At 34.7% G+C, this 12,552-nt stretch overlaps 1 protein-coding gene across 5 annotated transcripts in view; it reads right to left on the bottom strand.

Annotated features, from left to right (window-relative positions):
* Positions 1-2,787: 2,787 nt before the first annotated feature.
* Positions 2,788-12,552, bottom strand: part of LOC119243609 (uncharacterized) — a 782,255-nt gene continuing 772,490 nt past the window's right edge. For all 5 annotated transcript variants that reach the window (XR_008551531.1, XR_008551536.1, XR_008551535.1 and 2 more), the window contains one exon: positions 2,788-2,919. The gene's annotated coding sequence lies outside the window, so the exon portion shown is untranslated. The remainder of the gene's footprint in view (positions 2,920-12,552) is intronic.

The raw sequence follows: 12,552 nt of genomic DNA, 5'->3' as shown, positions 1-12,552 counted from the left end.
AAATATCACATCATAGTCTCTGACTTACCATCCAGGATAGAACTTATTTTACTTGCTAAATTGAAATAAATAAGTTGAGTATGTTTGTGAGGATTTAACATTTTTTTGTTTACAGAATAGCATCAAAATGCCTTGACAGAGAGATTAAAAATGAATGTGATATAACGTCCAATGATTAGTAGTGGGGAAGACCAAATAAGCTGTCCCTGAGGAATAAAATCAATGTTCTCACCATTTCCAATAAGGAGTTTACATACAGTTCTATCTTGTACTATAAATTTATGAAATACATTAATTCAGAGATAATGACTTTTTAAAAAGTATTTAACAATATTCAAGTTTAAATGTTTAAGCTGTAAATGTGGGTAAAAAAATCAAGGATAATCAGGTTAAAAAGGCATGCAGTGGGTTCATCTGACAGTAAAACTTGAACTCTTTATAAGCACACCTAGATTTTGATCAAAAGGGTCATCTTGTTCCCTTGGTGCCACCACAGTGGAAACATGTCAGCCAGCAGTTAAGCATTTAAGTATTTCAGCCACTGCCACTGATAATCTTTGTTAGAATCAATCATTTCACAAAAGCTCTACCACGGTCACTTCTTTCCATTTCTTTCATCTCTTTACATTTACTCAAAGGAGAACCTCTTTAAGAACTTCTCATCATCAAAACTAACACACAATTTACATAGGAAATGTAGGAGAGAATTACATATAGCCTGGTTTTTCATCTTAAATAGCTAATTTTCCAAATAAAGTATTCATTCTCCAATTAAATAGCTTAAAATGACCTATCTCTGCTGTTGTAGCATACTCTTTCTACATGATTATCATTATAAGCCTTTTAAATATGCAATTTCTTTCCATTCATTACATTCACAATTCTATTGGAGCTTAATGACTCACCTGGACATTGGGGACTTCCGCGTAGGTCCCTGCACAGGTTGATTAATGCTCATTATTTTCTGATATCTTCATTGCTTCCTGGCAAAGTCTTCTTGCCTACTTTTCTGTCTCAGACCTGGAATGGAATTTAAATGCCAAAACTTAAGCACTGGGTTTGTCTATTGTTACTGGCTGGTTTGAAAATCTAGACAAGTTCAGTGAGAAAAACCAGAAAATGTCATTTATTTCAATGTACAATAAATACATGCAATGTGTACTAAATATGTACACTCTGTGTAGTGGGTATACATATTAGGGCATTTCCAATATATACAAAATATTACAGAATTATAAATGTTTGGTTATATAATTATATAAATTCTGGCAGAGTGCACATTTAGTTGCTTAGAAGATTTAATATTGCATTATCCTATGAAATACACACATAGTATTAAAATAGTATGTTATTAATTTAATGACCAAACACTTTCCTCACAGTATTATTACAAATCTTTGGACTACATTCTCTTAAGAATGTACCATAAATATTCAGTGTTTAAAATCACTTGAACTAATCATTTTAATATGTTTCTGTTGTTATGTTTATTTACTTTTTTTAATTCTCAGCAATTGTAATTTCCTTCTCAATCTTATTTTTGTGTATCTAAAACATCTATAATTTTGAAAGTCAAAACTGTAAGATTAAGACATATTTAAAAGTCTATATAAGTGCATAGCAGTCACATTTGTTTACTTTTTCTAACTGTATAGAATGTTATTACAGGGCTGTGTGATACCTTCTCCAACAATCCTTCCTTTGCACTTTCCTTGATCATAAAAAGGTACAATAATGCTATGTATTCTGCAATATTTTGAGTAGGATTTAGTAGGGGATATTTGCTATGAAATTATATTTATATATAAAAATTTACAAATTCTATATATACTTATTGATTTAATTAAAAGTAATTTTAATTTGTTCATGAGCTCTATGTTGTAGAGGAAGATTACTAAATCAATGAATGGTCAGGGGAAAAATAAAATGCTAATCTTAAAAATACAGAAAGACTGGAGAGTGTAATGTGGTAAAGAAAGTAAGTTATTCATAATTTTCTAACAACAGGAACCAAAATAGGTTAATGAGGTTTGGGAAGATTCTTAAGAATTTTTTTGCAATGATTTGACATAGACCTGAAAGTATAAACTTTCATCTTTTCCTCAAAATTTCTGCTACATTTGGCACAATTATATGGCCCCCAATAAGCTTTGTTAATGTCACTACACAGAAAATGTCAACCATCTATGACATCTATCTTCCATAATCCACAGGACATGGGTAACACATGTAATGAGGCAATTTAGACTTGGATATGATGAAGAAATTCAGAACACAAATAAACCATGAATATGCAAGTCACCAGAAAGATTATAGAATTCCCTTTCTTAGGTGTTTTTAAGAAAAACCAAATGGGGCATTGGGAAGAAAAATTCTGTGATGGTTCTTTGTTAATAATTCACTGGCAAGAAAAAAAAATAATCTAATAATACCAATAAAATGCTAGTATGCTAGTACTACAACAAAAAAAGATATATTACTAATAAAGTACTAATAAAAGGGTTAAACAAAAAGGAAAAGAGCTATGATAATAAAAATTCACAGTACGTTAACCTTTGTGAGAAGATCTATATAAAATACTTTTAAATAGGATGCTTGAAAAGTTATTTAGCGAGAAAAGAAGTAATTTCACAAGGACCATCACTTCCTCTGCAGAGTAAACCACCGTGCAGAAAGATAAGTGCCTTCTGAAGGGTTTCTCCACAATGAATTCCCTTTGTAACCATCGATGAGGGTTAATTTCCTGAGTATCCACTCACCGCAATGACTGCACCACTGTCTCCTCAACAGACATTGCCAAGTACTCAGCTTCTCACTGTCAAAATGTCATAGGTTATGTAGCTGTCGTCTATCTCATGATCCTCTTCAGCAATGAGCTTGTTTCCCCCATTGATGTCAAAAGCATGGACTGTCTGAACTCTGAAAAGACAACAGTGACATTGGAAATATTAGCCTTGACACTAAAGAGAAGTTAATTCTCACCATCAGGTACACTCGGTTCTGTGAGTATAGAGATATTCTAAAACCTGAAGCTTCATTTATGGCAAAGAAAAACCAGCTTATGGGGCCTCCCTGGTGGCACAAGGGGTTAAGCGTCAGCACTATGAAGCAATCAGCAGCCACTGCAGCAGGAGTTCGATCCCCTGCCAGGGAGATACCCACATGGCGCAGCACATCTCTCCTGTCTCGCCCACTGCTCCCCTCAGCAGTGTATTTCAGTAGATCAGACTGTTCTGCTCCCTACTCTATATCTGGTAAATCTTCTCCCCAGCCCCTGCAGCTCTGGCCTACAGCCCAGCTATTTTATGCATAAATAAATAAATCTTAAAATAAAAAAAAAAAGAAAAAACAACGTATGTCTGTGACTTCTGTTTACAATTCTGTGGGGACTATACCTGAGGGGTGGGGGGAAGCAAACATTGTTTAAAAGTGAACAATGATTTAAAAAAATATATAAAGAAAAAGAAAATTAAAAAAGAAAAAAAAACCTAAACCTCTCCTTCACACAGGAGACAAATGCAAATTAGATTATTTTTTGAAAAAATTCAAAACGTACTCATATCCATGAGTTGCCATTTTTAAGGTTTTATTCAAATTTCCCATAACATAAACACCAGAAAAATGAGACACTGCCATAAAAGCAAGCTCTAATTTCTATAATGACAATACTCCTACCAATCGTTTATACCTAGTTCTGAGTGGATAGTGAAACACTGAACAGCCATTAAGAAGACAACAGTCAGGATGCTTGCCATGTCAACCTTTTCAACAAATCACTCTTCGTCCAGAAGTTATGGATCAGTGTGTATATAAACATCTTTGGTGCATTTTGCAGGTAGTAAATTAAACCACGAAATTAGCACAAGTTTTAATTCTCACATGAAGCAAATCAAATTTTACTTTGCCCATTCATTGTTTGGGCGACTGACCAAATTTTAGTTTCTGAGATGTTATCTAATAATATATAATACATAAATATATATTTATATGATAAAATATAATAACATTATGAAAATGCATTCTATTTTGAATAAATACATGCTGTTATCAGTTTACTATTACTATTTTGCTTAATTCCCATTATTGCAACAAAAGTACTCTTTAAAATTATTTCAGTCCTCCCTGGTGGTGCAAGGGGTTAAGATGCAACTTATGAAGCTATCTGCAGCCTCTGGAGCACAAGTTCAATCCCCAGCCAGGGAGCTACCCACATGGCATAGCAGATCTTTCCTGTTTTGCCCGCTGCTCCCCTCAGCAGTGTATTTCAGTCAATCTGCCCGTTCTGTTCCCTACTCTGTCTCTGCTGAATGCTCTCACCCACCACACCTCTGGCCTGTACCCCAGTTCTTATATGCATAAATAAACAAATATTTTTTAAAAAGTAACAGTGAGCCTACTAAACTTTAAAAAAAATAATAAAATTATTTCACATCAATAAAATGATAGGTCTTGAGGGGGGAGAGGTTCAAATGTCTGTGGTGATGACCATGCGTGCCTCAGTGAAGGGTGTGGTATAAGGACATGTCTGAAAAGGTGTGAACATAACGCTGAATCACATAGAATGTGGTAAACCAATGTTACTTCAAAAAAGGAAAAAGTGAAAAAAAAAAGATAGGCCTCACCATGGAAAGCATTTTTGTTTTCTACTGAGTAGAGAGATTCAGAGCATGTCACCCCAAAAGAAGCTACTTAGGCATATTAATCATTTTGAGTTAAAGACACTTGACAAACAGCAAATTCAAGAAGGGTGCTCTGACCTGCCTTTTTTCCTCCTACAAGCAGAAAAAGCATCCATGTGAAAAGGTCCTTCCTGAATGGGATGAAGATTTATCACCAGAGTTAGGAAATGGAGGCAGAGAGAAAACTACAAAAAAAGTGGGACCCTAACTTTCATTTTCTAGTTATTTTTTCCTTTGGTGACTGCCCTAAGCCACACCCCTTGTCCTGGCATGCTTTTACAATTTACCATTCTTTTTCCAACTTAGTATATAAGTGCTCTGTTGTGAGGGCTAATCTGGAGTCTTCTTGTGAGATTCTCATGTACGTGTAAAAATTACCAGAAGTCTGCATTTTTTTCTTCTGTTAACCTTCTGTTAGTCCTACATCAGCTTCTCCCAGAGACCTTGAGAAGATAGAGTTACTTCCCCTATAGAAGTGATCAGCAAACCAATCTTCTTTATTCCCCACCCCCCCCAACACTCACTGAAGTATTTCTATATAGCTCTACCCACTTTTTTCCATATACTTTCTCTTGACTCATGTTACTGGACTTTCAATTTGTGTTTGTAGATTAGGTACATGCTCCTCTAACAAAAGAGCCCACATTGGATAGTAAATCCATCCACTATTACTATTACCCAGGAGTGTTTCCAGTGCTATCTAAAACACTGCCTCTTGTGTTCACCAGAATAATTTCAAAAAATCTACACTTAAAAGCATACACATTGAAATGGTCAGTGGCTGGCAACTTAGATCGGATAAAAGTATTCCACTTAGTCAAATCATTTCTGGTGACACTGAGATAAACAAAATTTTAGCCCAGACAAAGTACGGCTCCATCACAGAGTTCATTCATTTTAAAACCAAGAAGATAGTATTACACATATAGAACAGTCCTCGACCCACATTCCCTAAGTCCTAGCAGATTTGCAGCCCCTTGCACTCTGTGCTGTGACCAACTCATACCTTCCCTTTGCTCCTTCAGTTGCAGGAAAAGCTGCATTTGCTTCACCTTGATTAGAGCACGCAAGTCAAATACATGCATTTTGATATTTTCCTTGAAGCTAAGGTGGGATTTAAGTTAATGATCAAGGAAAGAGACAACAAGGAGGTCTTAGAGAGCACATTTATTCTGACTGAAGATTCTGGATTCAACTTCAACAGTTTCAGACACTTTTGACAACGAAAGGAACTCCTGAAATGTTCTTAAGTATGCACTGTCATCACAGAGGCGAATGACTTCAAGGCAGACTCTGCAGACATAACTGTAGTGCTCTGTATCAGTGAGAAAAATAAATGACCATGTAGTTTCAGATAAAATGGTACTTATGTATAGATAAGAAGATAGACAGATACAGGTCGAAAGGGAGTATATGAACTGTGAGAAATAAACAGCATTAGAATGCAAAACAATTTTAAAGGCATCCCGCCATCAAGCACATGCCTTGTGAAATCTCGAGTCTCAATAATTCCATTCATTCCTTCATTCACAAGAACATTAATAATTTTGAGATGGAATTTTTAAATCTAGGGTTTGGTTGTTATGATTATTTAGCTCATTTTTCAAATTGGATCACAGTTCAACAACCTATTGGTTATATGAATGTGTACTCTGGCAGAGTATAAATCCAGATGATTCCATTTTCTTATAGGATACTGAGAATCATGCTCTACTTGTGCACAATCATGTAATTGTTAGACTATAATTAAAGAAATAATCCACGTAAGTAGTTAAAGTGTCTGACCTCATGGGTGTCAAACATGATTTATTATTAAGTGAAATGTTCTTTCTGTCTGACTCTGAGCTTGGTGTCAATTGTTTATATAAATTCAGAAACTGCAGTTTGTGATTGTCAGAAACCCAAATGATGCAGCTTTTTGCTTTCTTTTGAGTAGTTTTTGCGATGCGGTATTTTTAGCGTTAAGCTTCAAAATATACAAATTTTAGATGATTGAAAATTATGCAAATTAAAGTGGGAGGGGTTAAAAGCCTATTGTATTGCTCGAAGCATGTGGTATAATTTCATGGCTTCCCAAAATAAGAAAAGGAAAAAGAAACACTCCCAGCTCTTCCACGTCTTGTTTTTATAAATATATATATATATATATATATATATATATATATATATATATATATATATATATATATTTAAGTTAGTTGACCAAGAAAAAGGAAAGGCAAAGCAGGAGCAGCTCATCAGTGTCAATGTCATCATCTAAAAACTAGTATATCATACAATTAAAATAAAAGATATACTGGAGGATTCTCCTCTTGCTGGAACAAACACTTCTCTCTTACATGTTACTACAAAGAAAGTATTATCATTCCACAAAGAAATAGAGCTAAAACCAAACAAACAGATGAGGTTATAGGCTAAAATACAATAAATAGATAATTTTTGTTGAAAGTCAGCAAGAAAAAGAAAAATCATACCAGCAGATACCAATTTGAATAAAAGATTTGCTCAAGCAAAGAGAGAGAGAATGAATTTGCAGTTCCTGTGGGTGTCACTTGAGAGAGCATTTGGACTATATACTGGTTCTCTTTGAAGTTTTCCTTCCAGGCAAGTACCAGATGGATCCTGTATTAGAAAAGATTTTGTCTAGAGTATATCCAGATGTCAGTGTACAGATACTTTCTTAGAAGTCTTTACTGCAGCAATCTAAGTTGAATCCCTGGTGGAACTTGAGTGAGGGTGGTTTATTATTTCTGAGTGAAATAAAATATCATGTGGATTTATTGTTACTGGCAAGCCAGTTTTTTTTTTTTATTTTTTATTAGGTCTTTCAAATAACCTATTTTCTAAGTTGTAAAATAAGTAATGAATAGGTTGGTATCCACTTATAACTGGAAGAATAAAATATCCTCAATAAAGCATAACTTGCAAAAGAAATCTATATTTACTGCCTGGTTAAGTGACAGAGCCAAAATGCATTGATTCTGGCAGAATGGGCGCAGCCCTCTTCCCTCTGTTAGATGCAGAAATCAATCTATCTTTTACCTGGAAAAGTTCAAGGCACACTTTGGATTTAGACATAGGGCCTCTGGATGGCTGACATAGTTAAAGAATAATCCAGATCTATTTTAGAGGCTTTATTATGAAACATAGTGTAGATAGAAAGTTTTCACTTCACAAGTCTTTCTGATAAAACCTTTATCTTCATCCCTTTGTTTCAATTCTTCCAACCCCATTATAGGACAGCTTTATGAATGCTATCTTTCAACACACCTTACTGAATTTAAGCAAACCTAACAAATTTACTATGTAACTTTCTCAAATTATCAGTAAATATTTCTGATAGAATATTACCCTGCAGGGGTCTCCTGATGGTGCAATTCTAAGAAGCTATTCGCAGCCTCTGCAGCATGAGTTTGATCCCCAGCCAGCCAGGGAGGTGACCCATATGGTGCAGCAGACCTCTCCTGTCTGGCCTGCTGCTCCCCTCAGCAGTGTATTTCAGTAGATCTGCTTGTTCTGCTCCCCACTTTGTCTCTGGTGAATCCTCTCACTCCCCTGCACCTCTTGCCTGTACCCCAGCTCTTTTATGCATAAATAAATAAATGTTTTTAAAAAAGAATATTACTATGCAACTTAAAAACTGTTTGATGACCTCTGCTTTAAATAATTATCAATACTCTATGCTTTAAATAATTGCCAATAATCAAAGAGATCTTGGGATGGTTTCAAATGCATCTAAATATGATAGAACTTTCTTAGACTAAAAATAAAATCTATTGACTTGAATTAAAATGCAAGACAATTTAAAATCACCTAAACATTTTATATTACTTTATTTTCTCTATCTCAATGTAATACACTAGAAATGCAAAGTATACATAGTTCTTCAATTAGAATAAATTCACATAAGACAGAAAGAACTCTGTTCTTCTAAGTCAAAGAAAATTAAATGCATGTTGAAATCAAAAGAAAATTGCTCTTACCTCATGAAGTGGTAGAAAAGTTAATAAATTTTATTTCCCTTCTGATCTAAATTGGTGTTAGTGATGTGACTCCTGAAAACGGCCAGGGCAAAAATTACCCCAGGGTCTGCCTTATGTGTCTGTCATCCAGAGACATTTTCCTTCTTGTTACAACTTGTATTATTTAGATCATGATGCAGATAAATTCATTATGCAAAACCAAATATCCATTGAGAAAATATAGTGTTTTGATAATGAGGCAAAAAGAAACTTCTGGAAAACATTTGCTGAAGGAAAATGATACAATTATATAATATATTAGGTGAATAAATAAGCTTTACACTTACATAGTGATACAGGATAATCTAAGTAAAATGGAGAATTCTGATGACTGTTTGGATACATACATTATGTATAAATCACCTCTGTTGATTTTCACACATTACACCTCCAATGCACCTTGACATTGTCATTGCAAAGTTTATAATATAAAAAGCCCGCAATGCATACTTCTCTTCTGGATAATGGAGGCTGCTGGAAGCAATTACTGACTGTGTAAATTCTTACAGAGGCACCATTGGAGATACTGACGATGAGTTTCCAGACCACAGTAATAAAGTCAATATCACTATAAAGGGCCTCACATGAAAGTTTTGGTTCTCCAATCCATAGACAAGCAATGTTTATACCATAGTCTATTAAATGTGAAATAGAATTATGCCTTAAAAGTCAATGTTCAAACCTTCATTATAAATACATTATTGATAAGCCAGGCTAACAATGTGAGCCTACAGCAAATCCTAACCTTTTAACTTTCCAGAGAAACTCATTATTTAAATGTGATTTGGATTTGAAAACTATAATACATAACTGCAAAGATTTTAGATTGAATAAACTAATATATTTGGCCTAAATCGAGAGGTAATCCATATTTTTAAGTGCTATGAGAGAAAATGAACAGAATGAAATAAAGTATAACAACAAACTAAACCAAATTTTGCAAATAGTTTAGGAAGTAAAAGAAGGAACACACTTTCAAGAATGCTATACTTTTCTTTTCTAAAGGGTTATTATTGCTGAACTTTAGCCTGATTCTTTTCCCAAGCTGTCAAGTCTAGAAATTATCTTTCTTAGACAATACTCTCTGTCACCTAGAGTCAGAGGGACTGTAATGTTTGAGGAATTTCAATCTGAAAATGTAAGTATCTTCAAATCTCAGATGACACTTGAAGTATGTGTTACAGAGACATTAGTTGTTCAAATTTAGGATGATCTCACAAAGCCGAAACACATAAGAGATTCTAGCAACTCCCCTGTTCCTTTGGTCCTGCAGAGACCATTAGAAAACAGCCATTAATGAACCAGAAAGCGGGCTTTTCCCAGATACTGAAACTGTTGGCACCCTGATTCTGAAGTCCTAGAACTGAACTATGAGAAATCAACTGCTATTGTTTATGGTTCTTGGAGGAAAGGATTAAAGAGCCAACATTTATACTGATCATATCCTACACGCAAACTTAAGTTTGTATTTTAATGTGGAAAGAATCTAAATCCTTTATCCTCAAAATTCCTTTAAAAAAGAAATAAGGGGCCTCTCCAGCGGCACAGTGGGTTGAGCGCAGCGCTGTGGAGCTGTCTGCAGCCTCTGCACAGCGAGTTCAATTCCCAGCCGGCCAGGGAGATTCCCAAATGGTGTGGCAGACCTCGCCTACCAAGCCCGCTGCTCCCCTCAGCAGTGTACTTTGTCAGTCTGGCTGTTCTGTTGCCCCCTCTGGCTCTGGTGAATTCTCTCACCCTCCTGCGCTTCTGACTGTACCCCAGTTCTTGTATAAATAAATAAATAAATCTTTAAAAATAAATAAGAGCTCATTTTGTGTTATCCCTGTAAGTATATTGTATATGTGCTTTTTAAACAAATATCCACATTATATGTGGAAAAAAATAATGACTACCTTAAAATAGTTATTTGGTAGGTTTGATTTGTTTTTCAACTTGCCTTAATTGCTTGAAATAGCTTCAGAATTTTAGTACCATTCCATTCAAAACCCACAATCTGTTCTTCTAAATGTCCTCATTTATGTGAATTCTTTGACACATGTGTGAGTGTGTGTTTGTTTATGTATGATGTGTGAGTCTTGTGTAGTTGTGTGTCTGGTGCTTTATGTTTTTGTCTGCATGTGCCTATGTATGTGAGTGTGTCTGTGTCTGCTTGTGTCTGTACACATGTCTCTGTGTGAGTGTGTATTTAATAACCCAAAGTCATTTGGAAGTTGTGCTAGAAGATTAGACAGTCAATCATCTTAGTATCATTCTTGTTCAGCAACAACTATAAAGCCACATAATTTAATGAGTTTTTTGTCTCACTTGGTATAGATACCATGATTTACAGTGTAAAAGCATCAGAGATACATATCCATTGGATGAGCTATGCAGACCTGAAAGTTACCACTACTAGGAAGACAGTAAGCATTAGTTGCAAGACCTCAGATACATCCATCAAATTGTCATTCTTATTACTGACTACATTTCATATGATACTGTGTTTTCAGTAACTTATGTGTTTAGTTTTAAGGGGAATGTGTAATATAGCCTTGTCAATAAATACATAACTTATAATCCTTTTTTGAGTTTATTTCTTTTTATACTGCTTTGATATTTTATGACAAGGTAAAGGGCCCTTTCTAGATAGTGATTCACATGGGTAAAGAAAAATAGACAATAGAATGAACTAGCTTTTTGTTTGACAGGCAGAATTAACATTTTTTCTTGCCACCTAGTCCACACCTTAACTCCAGAATGGCCTTATTTTTTAATGAAGTTAGGAAGAATCTAGTTCTCAGGTGACTACTCGATTAGTTCAAAATTTTCCCAATTTTCAGGTGAATTTTGAAAAAAATCAAGTATTCTGATCATAGCTGTGTTTGTTAACACAAAAAAAATTGACCTATGAAAAATATATTACTGACATTTCTCTGCCAACTACATATATTAAATTGCAGAAAGTTTTAAAATCTTCTACCTCTGCTGCCCTCTCTCAAGGAAGCATCTACTTTAGTAGATGTTTTTGTTGTTTATAAAGTTATTTGTTTATAAAGTTTATTTCAGAATTCAAAGGAACTACATTATATATCACATGGTGAAACATACAAATATATATGTCTATACAGAGATCTATAGATTGCCCCACGAGGTTCAGACCTCATACCCAAGAGATGTCACTGTGGCATGTGGATTATTTTGAGTTAAGGTTAATTGAGGCTTTAGGCTCACAGGGAATTTTTACCACTTCCTTAACTATCTAAAAGAATGAAAATTGGGTGTCTTACCCAGGATTAGGATTATTACAAGAAATAAACTTCGTAGCAGAGAAACTTAATTTTATGGCAGGGCAAATATCTAATTATACAGCATCTGGTCCTGGTAATGTGAGTCACCCTCTCCTCATCATGTCAGTCTTCTTTCTCCCTCTGTTCTAAGTCCCTCCCCATGCTTTAGCTCAACAGATGATTTGCCAATATTGCCCCATCAACTGTAGAATCTACCTCAAGTGTATGTAATAGATTGTCCAAGAGTATGTAATTAAATGTGTTCTTTGTTCCTACTAATATGTGTGATGTTGATCAGCCCAAGAAGAATTCAAAACCCACAGTTCTCAGTTATAATTAAAGAGACAATCAAATTGTCAGTATGGAGTATGTTATTTTAGAAATAGTCTTACAGCCTCTTAAACTCTGGTAAAAATTAAATAACCCCAAAGAACCTGTTTATTGCATGGCCATAATATATCTTGGGTATCACTTAGAATGCCTTCTAGCTATAAGAAAGAACGATAAACAAACAACAAATCTTAAACAAACTGGCTTAATATGGAAGTAATATGAACTCCAGCAGCAGTCTGATACTTATATTAT

The sequence above is a fragment of the Talpa occidentalis genome, unplaced genomic scaffold, assembly GCF_014898055.3.
Source record: "Talpa occidentalis isolate TD23 unplaced genomic scaffold, MPIMG_talOcc4v2.1 talOcc4.13, whole genome shotgun sequence".
Taxonomy (NCBI): Eukaryota; Metazoa; Chordata; class Mammalia; order Eulipotyphla; family Talpidae; genus Talpa; species Talpa occidentalis.
The sequence above is the reverse complement of the archived record's forward strand: the minus strand, read 5'-3'. Positions and strand labels throughout refer to the sequence as shown.